This window comes from Topomyia yanbarensis, chromosome 3, assembly GCF_030247195.1.
Source record: "Topomyia yanbarensis strain Yona2022 chromosome 3, ASM3024719v1, whole genome shotgun sequence".
In the NCBI taxonomy this organism is placed as follows: Eukaryota; Metazoa; Arthropoda; class Insecta; order Diptera; family Culicidae; genus Topomyia; species Topomyia yanbarensis.
This window is the reverse complement of record NC_080672.1, coordinates 318,734,053-318,749,450: the sequence shown is the minus strand read 5'-3', so window position 1 is coordinate 318,749,450 and position 15,398 is coordinate 318,734,053. Positions and strand designations below refer to the sequence as shown.

At 36.5% G+C, this 15,398-nt stretch overlaps 1 long non-coding RNA gene across 1 annotated transcript; it reads left to right on the top strand.

Moving 5' to 3' along the window:
* The first annotated feature begins 1,434 nt into the window (after window positions 1-1,434).
* LOC131689771 (uncharacterized) lies at window positions 1,435-2,612 on the top strand. Its single transcript, XR_009305471.1, has 4 exons — window positions 1,435-1,546; window positions 1,866-2,102; window positions 2,181-2,414; window positions 2,496-2,612. It is a non-coding gene; the product is annotated as an uncharacterized LOC131689771 (long non-coding RNA).
* Window positions 2,613-15,398: the final 12,786 nt, after the last annotated feature.

Sequence of the window (15,398 nt, the reverse complement as noted above, 5' to 3'; positions counted from 1 at the left end):
GTATCTAAACCGCACTCTGTATACAAATATATGAGCTGAATATTTAAATATTATTTCACATTTAATTAATTTAAAGCTTCTACCCGCACTGGAAGATCAGCGAGCAGCTTCTGTTCAAACGCCATTTTGTTCTCATTTGAAAGATGTCAAAAGCTTGGTTCATACAGCAAGCGTATGATTTTTTTCACACAAGACTTTCATATAAGTTTCATTATCGCATCGTATGAAATTCATATCTAAGGCGTATACATTCCGTAAGCATCAATCATCACGTGACGTATGAAATAAATTTTAGGTCGCATAATAATCGTTCATACGAAAGATATTATGAATATCGTATGTTTAGTTTCCTCAGTGTAGAAATTTGATTTTTCTTAATATGTTTGTTTAAATATTTGACATTCAGAAATAAAAACTGTTCAACAAGTATCTTTCCATTTTATAAACTCAAAAAATCAAAATAGTCTATGTGGTAAGGCAGTAAGGCTGCACTAAATCTTTGGCGAAGTGAATCATCAGTACCATATCTGTGTCTGTAATAAAGATATTTGATGAATCCTCGACAAACATATGATTACGGCTTAAAAGCCAACTGTCAAAATTCTCTTTGAAAGGAAATTTCGAACAAACCGTTACTCGCCAATCACAGATGTTGGCAGTAATCAAAAGAGAAAAGTTTCCTCTTTCGTTAACTGCTATGAACTGTGTTTAGCCAGTAACGGTTTGTCCGGAATTTCCTTTCAAAGAGACTTTTGACAGTTGGCTTTTAAGCCGTAATCAGGGATGTTATGCACCTCAGAGCAAATAAAGCGAAGAATAACAAACGCTCTTTGCACTTTTCATGCGAACCACCGCTCTTCTCTTTCACAATAAACCTCTTCACTCCGATGCGAGTGATTCGACTCAGTCGAGGTCTTCCGTGCAGTAAGGTAGTTTTAAGTTGTTTGGGGTATACTCAAAATTGGGTAAATTCAACTTAAATTTAAGTAAATTAAACTCAAGGTTGAGTTATTATTTCTGCCGCAGTTAAATGGAAACTACCTTCAACACGGTTTACCTAATTTTACCTTCCTGCACGATACCACGAGATTGAGTCAAAAGTACTGAATTTTAGGTAGTTTTTCGGTGGCGTGTACATGTTCGATTTATGTGAAATAAAACGTAACTGATCAGTTTTTTTAAAAAATTGAAAAAGTTTCGTGCCGTTTGTAGCATTGACCTGCACGTAACGTTTACTCAAGATTTTGATTAAATTGACTATCATTTACCATAAACAGGTTTAGTGTGTTTGCTATGTTGACATTAGCGTCACACGACAGTTACGTGATTTGTAGCTATGCAAAAACTAAACAATATGGCGACATAGGTATAACATCTTGCTTTCTTTTTTATTTATTCTATTTCAGAAGGAAGAATAGGCATTCTAAAATTGGTTACGGTAACCGAGGACCAGTTCATTAAAAGTGTAGAGCAGTTGAACTTTGCAAATATTGTTCCAACGCCGTCGAAGCTATTTGGCTTGATACAGTCATGAAGAAACCGTAATGTAAGTACTAAAAATGAATATTTCGTCCATTGATGAAAAACTTAAAACTTTGTTTTTAATGGACCTATTTTATTTCTTTTTAATAGAAAAAACTTGCATTTCTAAGAACATTTTTGTTGGTGTACGGTTTTTGAAACATTTCTTGGATTTTTTTTGTGATTTATTCAAATATTAAAAATACTAGAGTGTTGACTATAATTTTTTTCAATTCAAGAACGGTGAATTCGAAAATGTTTGTTCCGACAGCACTGATTTGCTTATTTTCAGTGGAGTTATTGGTTTGTTCCAGTACACGATCTTTTCATGTTCTGTTTTTTAGAAATCAGCGATACGATAATAGATGAATATATATTTACCGGATACTTCTGAATAAGAAATCTCTACTTCAGTACAAAAAGACGGTGCAGCGACTATTGCGCGTCCATCACAACCCCTGTTAGTATCGTCGGTTGCAGGAATTAGTGTGCTATTCGAGGTCTTGTTGGGGGATTATATTGTCACATTTGACCGAGGCACCCCCGGATGCGGAAACGATTACCCCAGACTACACCAGAAAGTAAGTTTTATCTGTACTGAAAAAAAAAAGGATTTACATTGAGTACTCCGAATAACACATCCAATAAATGTTCTCTAGCCACCTCAGGTACAGTGGATGACAGTTTTTTCCATAACGAAGTACTCGCTGAAGACCTATCTCGCTCGCAGCTGTTAGCGTTGGACCAACCAATTTCGGCGCCTGGTACGCCTCGCAGCAGCTGCAATCCATTTGATTGTACCACGCTTCTTGAATTGTTGAAGAAATCTGAGGCAGGTAATTTTAGCTTGCAGGAATAGTTGCAAGACATCACCGCGAGAAAGTACACACCAGGTAAACATATATATAGATAGATGAGGAATATGTTTGGTCTAATCAATACTGATTAATTTTTTTTGAATATTTGAAATATAGTAATGCGTCGGATAGTTACTGCTCAAAATGGCGAGAATATTATGTTACAGCTGATGAATTTCAACATCGACACAGTCTAAGAAAGAAAAAAATTCCTTGTGATAATGCCAATCAGATATCACCGCAAGTTTTTCAGAATGTAAACATGCTCTGATACTATTGCGGTTAAATGCTATGCTGCTGAATTTGAAAAAGAACGCATATAAAACACTTCATCAATGAAACTATTTGGAAGAATACAAGGCAATTATATGGAAACGATATAGTGGTTTCTATTTCATTATATGTTGATGAATTTGAGGTGAATGATATTCAGGGGTCTCATAACAATAGATATACGGCCAATTTCTTCACTGGATGAAAACCGGTTTTCGCTGAAAACCAGTTTTCAGGTTGCTGGTAACCAATTAGCCGAAATCTGGAAATATTTACCACTAGCGATAAATTTAATATCGCTGAAAAATACAAACAATAACTCGCAATTCGCCAGGATGTTTTGATCTGACAAATAATCTGCAGTTGCGGCAAACGAAGCCAGATTTGTGTAACAACCAGGATTATGAACCAGAGAAGGGAACTTACCACAGAGTCCCTTTAAAAGCGTCGACTATTTCTTTTAGACAAGACCGTGGGGCAATGGCGTTTCGGCCTGATTCAACATCGTGCCGTTATGCAAAATTACATAGTTCAAGAGTTGTATGGAGTCATCAAGATAAATACCAGGTTTTGGTATGATACCAGAAAATAGTATGCTCGGGTTGTTGGCCAGTTATTTTCTTCTGGTCGGGATGTATTTCAAACTACAGACACTTTATATACAGACTTGCGGAGACAAAAACAGTAAAACCATGAATGTAAACTGTCATCACGGAAGTCCATGCTTTGCATGGACTTCCTCTCTCTCAAAACCCTCATGCTCGTTTGAATGCAATTTTTGACACTATTTCGGAATGATTTTAGTGAAATAAATGTGTTAAATATTTCGCTTCATCCATTCAGCATCAATTAATTTGTGTCGCAGAGACGTTAGTTTAGTAACTTTTGAAGGTCATCTCTGATGTATTCAATCACATTATCCAATCTTTTTTAGCTAGTGGCAACGTAGTATGTTTGTGCTTTATCGGCTTTTTCCCGGCTTTATCCATTTCCTGTTTTATGTGAAGGAATTTATCAAAAAAAAAAAAATTGATGGCAAAAAGAACACTAATGACATACTTTGCCACAAAACAACTTTAAACTGGAAGGAAACAGCCAGCTTTTGTGAATTGTAAAATATTTCTGTTTGTTTTTTATGAAAGAAAACAAAAAATCAGCGTTTCCCTTGGGTTGCGCTGTACAGAGACAAATGGAGCTGGATGAGAAAGTCGAAGAGAAATGAATGTGGTTTACTGCTTATTGTTTGATAAGTAGTAAATCATATCGGAATTCTGACGATAAGTTGAAATGTAAGTTTACAGATTTCAGACGCACATTTTTTCAAATTTATTCAAAAGCTGGTGTTCTAAATTTATTCAAAGGTGGTGTTTCAAACCGATATGCGTTAGGAATGGTTATAGACACTTTATTACATAGAGGTGGAGGTAAAAAAGTAGAACCAACAATTACAAAAATGCATAAGCTTTGTATGGGTTTTGCCCTATAATTTCCTTCAGAAATAGAGTAACGAGAAATATTTTTCAGTTTTTTACAAAATAAATGTTAATATATTCTATAGCCCTGAACTCTGGGCCTTATAAAAGGTTGAGGTTTAATAGCAAATTTGACTCATCTATGGATGCATTGCCCACAAACTGCACACAAACCGTAATTTGAGATCATGTTGCATCAATCTAAGAGGTTATACTAATAAGATTTCCAACAGAAAATGCTTAAAATGGTTATGAAAAAGAGGCACAAAATCGTCATTTCAAAAGTGGTATGGGAAAGATGGACATGCAACATTTTTTGTAGTTTTATATAGTTTCTAGGGATGACTGATTATCATTAAAAAATTACACGGAAATATTACACAGGACAAAAAATATGGTCATTTTTTGGAAAATAATAAAAAAAAAATGAAAATTCTAAGATTAGTGGAAACTTGATCCCTAATTTGACTGATTCCTCTTTGAAAACATGTTTACAAGACCATGCAGGGTAAGTCGCCTATTTTTGTCTTGTTTCAATTATCCCCTACCCATCTGAAGCCTTTGGTTAGTACAACGTCTGCCATCCTTGCTCAAAGTATCCAGCTTTTTACGTGCCATAATGGCGGTCCAAATTGTTCAGTTCGTAATATGTTTAATGGCCCTTTTTTGACAATAATGGTTTACGTCAACCGCCCAGTGAGATTAAGTCATCCTACGTTAGTCCAATGCGTTGGACGTTTATTCAATGAACGCCCGACATCTTCAACTGGGCGTTGCTGTCAAGCTGGCGTAAACGATTATTGTCAAAAAAGGGCAATTAAACATATTACTAACTGAACAAATTAGGCCGCCATTATGACACGTAAAAAACTGGATTGGATCAAATGGTAATGCGATAATTGGGGTTCTCAGTTTTCGTTGCGCTCAAACAAAAGAATTTCACCATTCTCAAGCCATTTTTGTTATTAAATTGGTTCTTACGAACAAAGCAAAGACGCTGATTGAATAAAATTAAAAATCAATGAAATAGTGTGGTATCCGCCCTAATATGGCGCCCTACCCTATTCAATGTTATAAATGGATTGCGGTATTGAAAGACAGCACCGGATATGAACTTCTAACATAAAATTGGCGGGGACTCTCCTATGTAAGAGTGAAAAAACATCACCAGTATGAAAAACCGGAAAATCATCCGATTCCAAAAAAGTATATTTTAGCCGACTGTTTAATATACGGATGATTCTGAGTACGATTTATTTAACTGATTTTATTCATCAGAATCCACAAGATGAGTTGTATTTCAAGAGATTCATATATAATACTAGCTAATACCCATCGCGCGTTGCTGCGACTTTCAACGAAATAGGTGAAAAACACAATTTGTTCCGAAAGGTAAACATATATATATATATATATATATATATATATATATATATATATATATATATATATATATATATGTATATATATATATATATATATATATATATATATATATATATATATATATATATATATATATATATATATATATATATATATATATATATATATATATATATATATATATATATATATATATATATATATATATATATATATATATATATATATATATATATATATATATATATATATATATATATATATATATATATAAAAGACGCTGATTGAATAAAATTAAAAATCAATGAAATAGTGTGGTATCCGCCCTAATATGGCGCCCTACCCTATTCAATGTTATAAATGGATTGCGGTATTGACTAGATTATTGTGATTAGATATTGTTAATTTTGTTGCTAAATATTACACGTTTCTCATCTGACTTTTTACGAATTCCCCAAAACTCCATTTAATTACTTTAAGGTTGTCTGTTGATATGGTTGAGGAACGTCAAATATGGGGTGCATGGTTGCTACTTATACTGTAGTAAACAATTTCAGTTAAGTTTATGTACGACGAAGCATTCATTTTCGTCAAATTATTTTTGCTATTTTCTGGTAACAAATACCTCAATTAGGTTCTTTACTGGCACAGTTAACCTCACTTTTCTTGACAGTTCGCTTGTACTGTTTACATGAACTTAGAAAAATTTGTGGATGACTAGATTCGCTCGAAGGAAATCGTAAAGAATTTATCCAAGTCCATGTAAACAGTACAAGCGAACTGTCAAAAATGAACACTTAGTTCATTTGTGACGTCAGCGTAAAGTATTCAATTAGGATTTACAACACCCGACTCAAAATGAGCCGGATGAACTTCATTTGACAATTCTCGGTGGTTTGTTTACACGAGAATTACGTGCGTTCGAATGTGGCAGATGAGCACCCGTTGCACTCGGACTCACGCAACTGACAAAGTAAACAAACCACGGAGATTTGTTAAAAATGAACTGCATTAATCATGAGTTCATTCGTGTCGTCATCTTGTAGAACTCAATTAGGTTTTACACCAACCGACATAACCCCACAAAATGAGCCGGATGAATTTTGTTTGACAATTCTCGGTGGTTTGTTTACATAGGAGTTACGTGACAAAGTAAAACCACCGAGAATTGTCAAACATGAACTTCATTCATCATTAGTTCATTTGTGTCGTCATCTTGTAGAACTCAATTGTTATGGGGTGAATTTTTGCTATGTTTTGTTCAGATCAAATCTCCACGAATTTGAAGGGATCAAGTGAACCCATAGCATCTACTGGAATTCTGTATGTAAAGGTATAGTACGTAGTGGGTGATTTGATAAAATCAATTCTACAAAAGTTTGAAAAATTTGAAAATAAATCTTCTTCAGTTCTTCTACAAGAATTTTTTTAATTCGATGAAATTTGGTTAAACATTTCCAATTTCCAATAAAATAAATTTATTTTTAGATAGAACTACTGTCTAGTATATTCCATTAATGTTTTCTGGTCCGCCTTTGAGTTATGATGATGGGATCAAGTCTCCCCGGGAATCAAGTCTCTTCAGTTACCCCTAAAGATGGACATAGGATAAGGGCAGAGTGAGACGCTTCACAACCAATAAATTTTGTTTTCTTTTGGTACATCACAATGTAGCGATAATAAAGTATAGCCCAAGGGTATGCAATTTGACGGCATTCTGCTTTGCATTGGCGTGAGGAATATGTCCATCACCATTACCATGTTGTCGAAAAAGCAAATTGCTTTGATCGCATATATCTGATATTTCGCATACTTGATTATTGCAATATCTTTCAGAAGAATTTGAAATCTTTTAGAAATGTTACCGTATCAGTACATTTTTAATGAATTTTGCAGTTTGTGAGAAACGTAAGGTGTCCATCTTCTCCACAATGTCTGTCTTAGCCGACTTTCCCCTATCAGTGCAATGTTTAATGTAGTTGTGACGAACTAACGAGATATAAGGCGGTAATTGTCGACTCATAGCACATAGTTTTGCTAAGCGCCGTTGTGTCCTGTTTCGGTTCACTATTTGAATGAGACGAATTGGCACAGATATTTCAAGGAGGTGAAAATAAGTTGGATTTAGAGGATTTATTGTAAAAATAACCGATTACAGAATAACAGAGAATCAATATAAGATGAGTTGAGAATAACTAATTGATCCGTTTGATATATGTATTTTGTCGATCCTTTCTTTTTAAATCAAGTCACTACACCCTCGTCTACTCGTTACCTAGTGTAGCCGGAAAGACTACCACCAGCGTCGACATTTGCTTCCCCCATACGGAAAACGAAATAAAAACGCCCTAGTTTTATGCAAAGAAAATCCGAACACACAAAAATTATATCAACTTCACAAGTCAGCCCTGTGGAGGGAACTTGAAAGGAAAATTATTAGGTGTACACAAGCAAACGCCCCCCAGTTCATTGGTTTGGTAAAGATCCCGGATTACACGCAACGACGGAACAGAATAATACCCGGATGAGTTCCCGACTCGACCCACGACTGAGTGAGCTTGGCAATGGTTCCTGCAGAGAGGGAAACTGCCGACTATCTTTTGCTTGCTTTGCCCTTCCCTGGCTGCAACAGTGCACAGACAAACGGCAATCGGCCAATTTAATTCAATTTGTACAAATCTTTTGTTCAGACACGGTCGGGGTACAACAATTCTTCTGCTGAAACGTGGCGTGGTCGTGGTTATTGCATCAGCGTAAGTTGGTTCAGGAAAACAGCAAAACAAGTTTTTCTTTCTCAGAGAACAGAAATCTTATTCATATTCATGAGGAAATCAGTGTTTGGAAAGTTATTCTTTTAGAATAAAGATGAATTTTCGAATATTGAAGTGGGACATTTTCAATCCATTGTTGCTTGGACATTTTTTTTCTATACCTACATCATTGTATGATGGAGTTTATTGTGTCAAAAAAAAAATCTTTATCTTTAACGATACTGGTATTACATATACGTGTTTCAGATTAGTAGCCACCAAAACTTAAAATGAGGAAAGTCTTTTAAAACCAACTTCTTAACCGTTCGGGATCTGAAGTTTCACCAGTAGATCAAAATGCAAATCAAATGCGGTGAAAGAGTACCTTCCTATACTAATCACCCCTCGGTTGAAGCAATCATTTTAACCGGATATTCTATTTGAGCCCGATGGGAACGCTAACTAATCGCTGCGAGGTATTGGTTCGCGTTTGTTCTTTTCCCTCGTCTTGATCCATCGCACCAAATTTCACCTACAATCTCTTTGATATCCCTCTTTAATCCTATTATCAACCATTTGGGTGTGAATTAGTACCTCGTTTGCTATATGGGAAGATATTTTTCTGCAGTTGGTCTTGCGTACCGGAAGTGATGTATGTCTGGAAAGCCGCATTTAATCCGCTTGGAAGTGTAATCAAGGTTGCTGATTGGTTTAGCTGCAACTGCTTTCGTTGGATAATATACCAATAATATACCAGAGGTACATTATATGTTAACATTTGAACTGTTTTGATTCCTTACAATTCACATTTAATCTGTGTTAAGGGAATAGAATTTGTAGAATTTTTTCAAAAAGTATTATTTTTTTATTAGCTCAAAATATGTTTTAGGGTCTAAAAATGATATATCAAATAATGCAAGGCGATAATAACATATAAATGATAAAAGTTTCAATTCCGCCGCAACCTCTCCCCTCCGTGTACTGAAAATTTTAATGGCGTTTTTCTCGAAAACAGTTTTTTGAGTTGGCCGCAAACGTATGGTCTATCTTGAGATGATCTAGCATTTCGTCGAGTTTTTACTGTATGGGAAACCCTCTAGTGTGAACGCAACAAAAATCAACGTCAAAGAGTTGATACACTTGCACCGACGCCAGCTAAATGGAGTCGTTATCCGATGCACGGCCCGATGACGCTAGGCTAAAAAGGCGTAATGTGGATCTAAGAAAAGATTCCCAATAACCCGAACAAATGAATCTGGATCGTTCTGTAATTTTTACAGTAGGGTAAAGTGCCTCACTATATCCTTAATTACTCGGCCTACAATCGATGGAGTGCATTAGTATTAGCATCGACTGCTTTGCTTCGTTGTTAAAAGCTAATATAATAACACAACTGCCCTGAAAACAGTTAAGGTTGGACAGAGAATGCGCAAAATTCGCAAACGAAAAAAGCAGTTTTTTTCCACACCGTATGTCAGATCATCATAAAAATTAATCAGCGTATGTAGAATGTTGTTACAGTACTGCTGATTGATTTTTATGAAGATCTGACATACGGTGTGGAAAAAAAAACTGCTTTTTTCGTTTGCGAATTTTACGCTTTCTCTGTCCAACCTTAAATGCATGTATTTGAGCGCAACAAAAACTCAAATCGGGTGCTCCAATTGTTGCCATATCATTTGACCTAATGCGTTGAACAAAGATGGCCGATACTGTTCAACGGCTTCAAATGGGTAGGGTGATAATAGAAACATGGCGGAAAAACTTTCGAAACCGATCTGGTAAACTGAAATTTCCCAGACTATATATTTCTCTGTAGCTCATTTCATGTAAATTCTAACCGCAAATCTTGAACTGTATAATCGTGAAATCAGTTAACGCTAGGTGTTTAAAGGCGACGAACAGTGCCTCTATCAGGAGACTGTATATCTAGACCAATATACTGATGAGACAATTTTTAGGAGCTGTGACTTGGTTTAAATCTCGGCAAACATATGATTACGGCCTAAAAGCCAACTGTCAAAATCCACTTTGAATAGAAATTCCGGACACGCCAATCACAGATGTTTATAGTAACCGAAAGAGAAAAGTTTTCTCTTTCATAAACTGTTGTGAACTGTGTTCGGCTAGTAACGGTTTGTCCGGAATTTCCTTTCTAAGTGGATTTTGACAGTTGGCTTTTAGGCCGTAATCATATGTTTGTCGAGAAATTACTAATTAAAGTGCCGTCATGACATTCCGGTTATGTCCAAGACATCTTTTTACAAATGCGAGTGAAACAAACATTTTTTATAATCTATTATTGATATAGATCTTTTCACATTCTTAGTGCCAGTCTCTAAGAAAATTGCTATTTTCAGCCATACATCGATTGAATACAGATCGCTTTACTATCCTCTGACTTGTCTTTCAATTTGTTATATCACCCGTAGTGTCAGTCTCTTTCTTTGTATTGTTTGAGTTCTCACTTTGTGCCGGACTCTAAGCTCATGCATAAATAAACTCTCCCGATAAGACCCAGCTGATGATAAAATGAATGACGAACAAGGTGCCTCATCACAGACTTCGACTTCCAATTTCAAATCATACACATCGAACTCGGTCGAACGAAGCTGATCTTCTTTCGGATCAAAGATAAACCGCTAAGTATGTTAAAGATTTTGAAAGAACTCACGCAGAATTGTCCAGCGGTTATTATTAATCCTCTTAAGACAGAAGACAGTTATTTCCACTATAATAATGATAATTAAAAATTCAGCGGTGACAAATATCTCGAAAGTTCAGTCTATTCTCAACCACCAAAGGCATCAGTCACAATACCAGTGTGCTCTCTGCTGCTACCCAAGCCAGCACAAGCAGTTGCTTTTTCTTGTGTGCTTTGTCTGAAGAACAAAGGGAACCGTTACTATTATTCTATCAAGATGACTGAGTCTCGACAACAAAATGTGATTCTTCGGGCTAACACGGTGGCCATTCACTTCCGGTATTTTCGCATAAGACCGAGTATTCGTGATGTGGAACATCTGCTGAAGATGAAAATGCAGCTTCGGTTTTCGGGAAGTCACCTGCATACAGCTTGAGCATGTCAGACACGCGGTGCTGATAACGTTCAACAAATTCGCCCAGGCAAAAAGATTCATTTCGCAAAACAACTTGAAGCACGTTCTGGATTGCGACACCGCAAAAATCAAGATCCCTGTGTATATGGATAACGGAAACGTGGAAGTTAAATTACATGATTTGGCACCACGTACTTGCAAAGTGGCCATTAAAAAATTCATGTCGTATTTCGGAGAAGTGGAATCCATTACGGAGGATACGTGGAGGAACTATTTTCCAGGTATTTCAAATGGTGTTTTTGTGGTGAGAATGCGAGTAGTCCAACTCATTCCCTCCTACCTTACCCTGCAATACACAACAGAAGGGGGTGATACCATTATACAGCGAACTCTATGTACATATCAAGGACAAACTAACAGGTGCCAGGTCTGTGAACAAACGGCACATTACGGACAACCCTGCCCAGAAATCGCTATGAAAAGCTCATCTACAGAAAGAAATACCAACACTCAGTCTCAAATATCATTCCCTGAGTCACAAATTTGTGGCTGCTGTTCAAACAATAATGACAACTGCGAAAGCCGCGTCAAGTACCACAAACTCAACAGCTAATTCCAGCAATGAGGGAGCTACTAGCAATGACGGAGGGTTCACGCTCGTGACCCGAAAGGGAAAGAAGTTAGGAACAACACCTGATCGCGAACATCAAGGCAGTAACCCCGATGATGACCCGGGCATGTGCGAAGACAACAGAGATACAAATGACCCCCATGATATAGTTGACGTGGATGCAAATATTTCCCCGACACGAAAACGGATCTCCGCGCGCAATGGCAAGTCGCGCGTACGGGATCGATCTTAGCATTAATTGTTTATTATTTTTATTGTTTACATCATGTAAATATATAAAAGACCCACGGCTCCGTGGAGCTAACGCCATGAGCCGTGCCAAATAAACGAATTAAAAAAAATCTCGAAAGTTCGTCCTGATAAGCTCAGAATTGTGATATCCTGTCTAAAACAAGCAAATGACGTTACTGGCGACAATTCTTACGAAGGACTACCGCGTCTACATTCCTGGTATCAAAATTGAGCTCGTCGGTGTGTTCACCGATTCGCTGTTTAAAGGAGCCCTTTCTTCAGTGAGCGAAAATTTTAAATGGCAAACGCACAGGACGAGACAAAATTATATATCCCTTCAAACTTGTATCGGGTGATCTATGGTGGGACAGCTATGTCTATTTACGTCTTGTTCGACAAGGTTCGTCAGCTTAGGAATGCTTAAAAGTGTTTCGATTGTGGGAAGACTCCACATGATCAATTACAATGCTCCGCGTACGAACAGTGCCCGGATAATCTCAAGTATTCTCTTAAAAGACACTCTAAGCACCAAAAAGGGATAATTGGATTAAATTAATTTGCACATTAAGGGCACAAGACCTAACTTAAATTGAGTTTGATATTTTTGTGTTCCGAATTCATCTCGACAGTAACTCGTACCGACTGGGCGTTTAGTTAGACGATGCAGCTGAGTTGTTCCAAGTGATGTCTCGGGAACACTCGGGATAAGTCAGTTGCTTTAGACGTTCACATGCGTCGTGTGAACTCTTTGTAATTTGAGTACAAGTTTAGATCTAACTAGACATCCACTTGGTGCTAGTTACTGACGAGATGAATTCGAAACACAAAAATCAAACTTAACACTAAGCACTCTTTTGCAGAAATACTCTGTGCTCTCTTTATTACGTCAAATACTATCTTGTATCAAGAAGAGTGTGACTCTGATAATACCGTGATATTGTTCCAAAAATTTGTAGGCAGATGAGATTCTTTGTAAAGGCTAACATTTTTCTCTCGAGATGCCGTCAAATATAATAGTTCAAGATAGCGCTGACACAAATCCGTAGCTTACATCCTTAGAAAATTCGCGTTTGCTATTCATTATTTTATCCACTTTACATTTGGTCGGTGTTAGGTCAGACCGGACTAAGTCGCAAAACATCAAAAAATGAGATGATAATATCAATGGATAGCAGATTTGAAATATGTAACAGTAAACAAGAATTATGGAAAAAATTAATTTCCAATTATAATGTAAAGGATGCTGCGATTCAAACTTTAAACTCGTTTTTCTCGAAATCGTGACTTAGTTCGATCTGACTTAACACCGACCATTTGAGAACAACACCATTTATTGCGAATAAATCTGAACGTGACTGACAAGGCCGTAGCGTGGTCACCCGGTGCATTTGGTGGAGTCTCAGTTATGCGCCCCTTTGTTGGCTTTTTTTATTTCGATTATAGAGGTTTTAACCTTAAGATCATTCGCCTCTTCGGGTTAGAAAAATCTCTTATGAAAAATTTCTAACCCTATGTGCGGGGTTGGGACTCGAACCCAGGTGCGCTTTCTTTTTCAGTTCGACTTTCGAACAATAATGTAGTGTGTACTTGGGAAGGGGATATATTCTTATGCTGACTTATTTTACGGATTATTCCACTTATTTTATAATGTTACTATGTTTTAATTGCCGCAAGGTTCTACTGTATCGATTTTGTTGGCTATTTTCGGCAAATTTGAGACTAAGAGAAACGAAAGCAATGAAATTGAAAGACGGATAGGTATTCTAGAGCGAATCAGTTATAAACTTAGAACGGAAAACTAGAACTAGGCAGGCTCATATGGGCATGATCGAAAGGAAATGTGAAGAATTCTTTGCCTTATGCAGAGTAGGAGTTGGGCGTTGCACCCAAGTCTACCGCATGGTCTATGGTAGAACATAACTCATCATCATGTTTTACCGCCGACGCCGGCCGTTTTTATAATGCAGATCAAGATTTCAGCGTCCTTGGCGGGGACCAACCTGTCCAACCGCATGCTACGGGCCTGGATATACGCGGGGTTTTCACATTTTAATTTCTTAAATGTTTTTGATTTGACTAGGGGTTCGCTCAGGAACACAAATTGTGTCTCGATACTTAGGAGCTAGCGTCAATCCGGCGCTAGCTTAGTCCTGTCTCTAAGTTAGTGTTGGATTCTGATGCGACGAAGCCGAAACGCAAATTCCATGACTAATTTAGTAAAAATCGGACTGACACTTGAAAAGTTTTTACCTGAAAAAGTCTACAAGAAAGAACCTTTAGTATAAATTTTTTTAAAAATAAAGGAAATCCGTTACATTCATGAGCATGACCGTACAATTTATAGTTGCTATTTCGTGATTGAGCTGAACTAACGAAATTGCACAGATAATCAACGAATGGAATGGATCTTGGGATTAACTATCTATCCGGAATACGCAAGTTTCGAGAGTTGAATACTTTAAGGGGTTGCATTCCTTTTTGCGAGAAAAATAGAAAAAAAGTTTGAATATATGTAAAGGCATCAAGCAATGATTTTATTACATCAAAGTTATAGTATTTTGATAGTACATCAGTAAAAACGACAAGCATTAGTTTATAAAAATATATTTCTAATTGGCGGAGTTACGGCTTTTCTACCGAAACCTTTTCTATTTAAGAGGTTTGCGGTGATCACGATGGAAGTCCAACAGATCAACGAAAATCCCAAAACGCAAAAGAAATCCATTAGTATAGGACTATTCATCGTGCCTTAACGATTCTATTCTATTCTATTCTATTCTAACCCTTACACAGCCAGTATTGAAAAGCATCCTGAAAAAATACTACAGTTATTCTATAGTGCTTTTATTGTCAATATTAATATTTGAAGCATATTTTCATGTGTCGCAAATATTAAAACGGCCAGGTTAAAAAATCAAGTTTCTTCCGAAATTTTCGTCTAAACACGTAAACAAAAAACGGTTCAGTTTATAAAACAATTGTCCATGTGTGTAAAGTGTATAGATGACTATACGCAGCTTGATATAACCAAAATTGAAAAACAATTACTTTTTTTAGGTTCCTGATGCTAAAAATTTCAATAGGGATCTTTAGGGGTGTGCGGGTTAAGGCATATTCTGATGCAGATTAGTACCGTGAGTTAATATCTCAGTCCTTTTTCAATTTTTTGGCCCGAAACTATTGAAAAAAAACATTTTTTAGTTTGTTTCCTTTTAGGA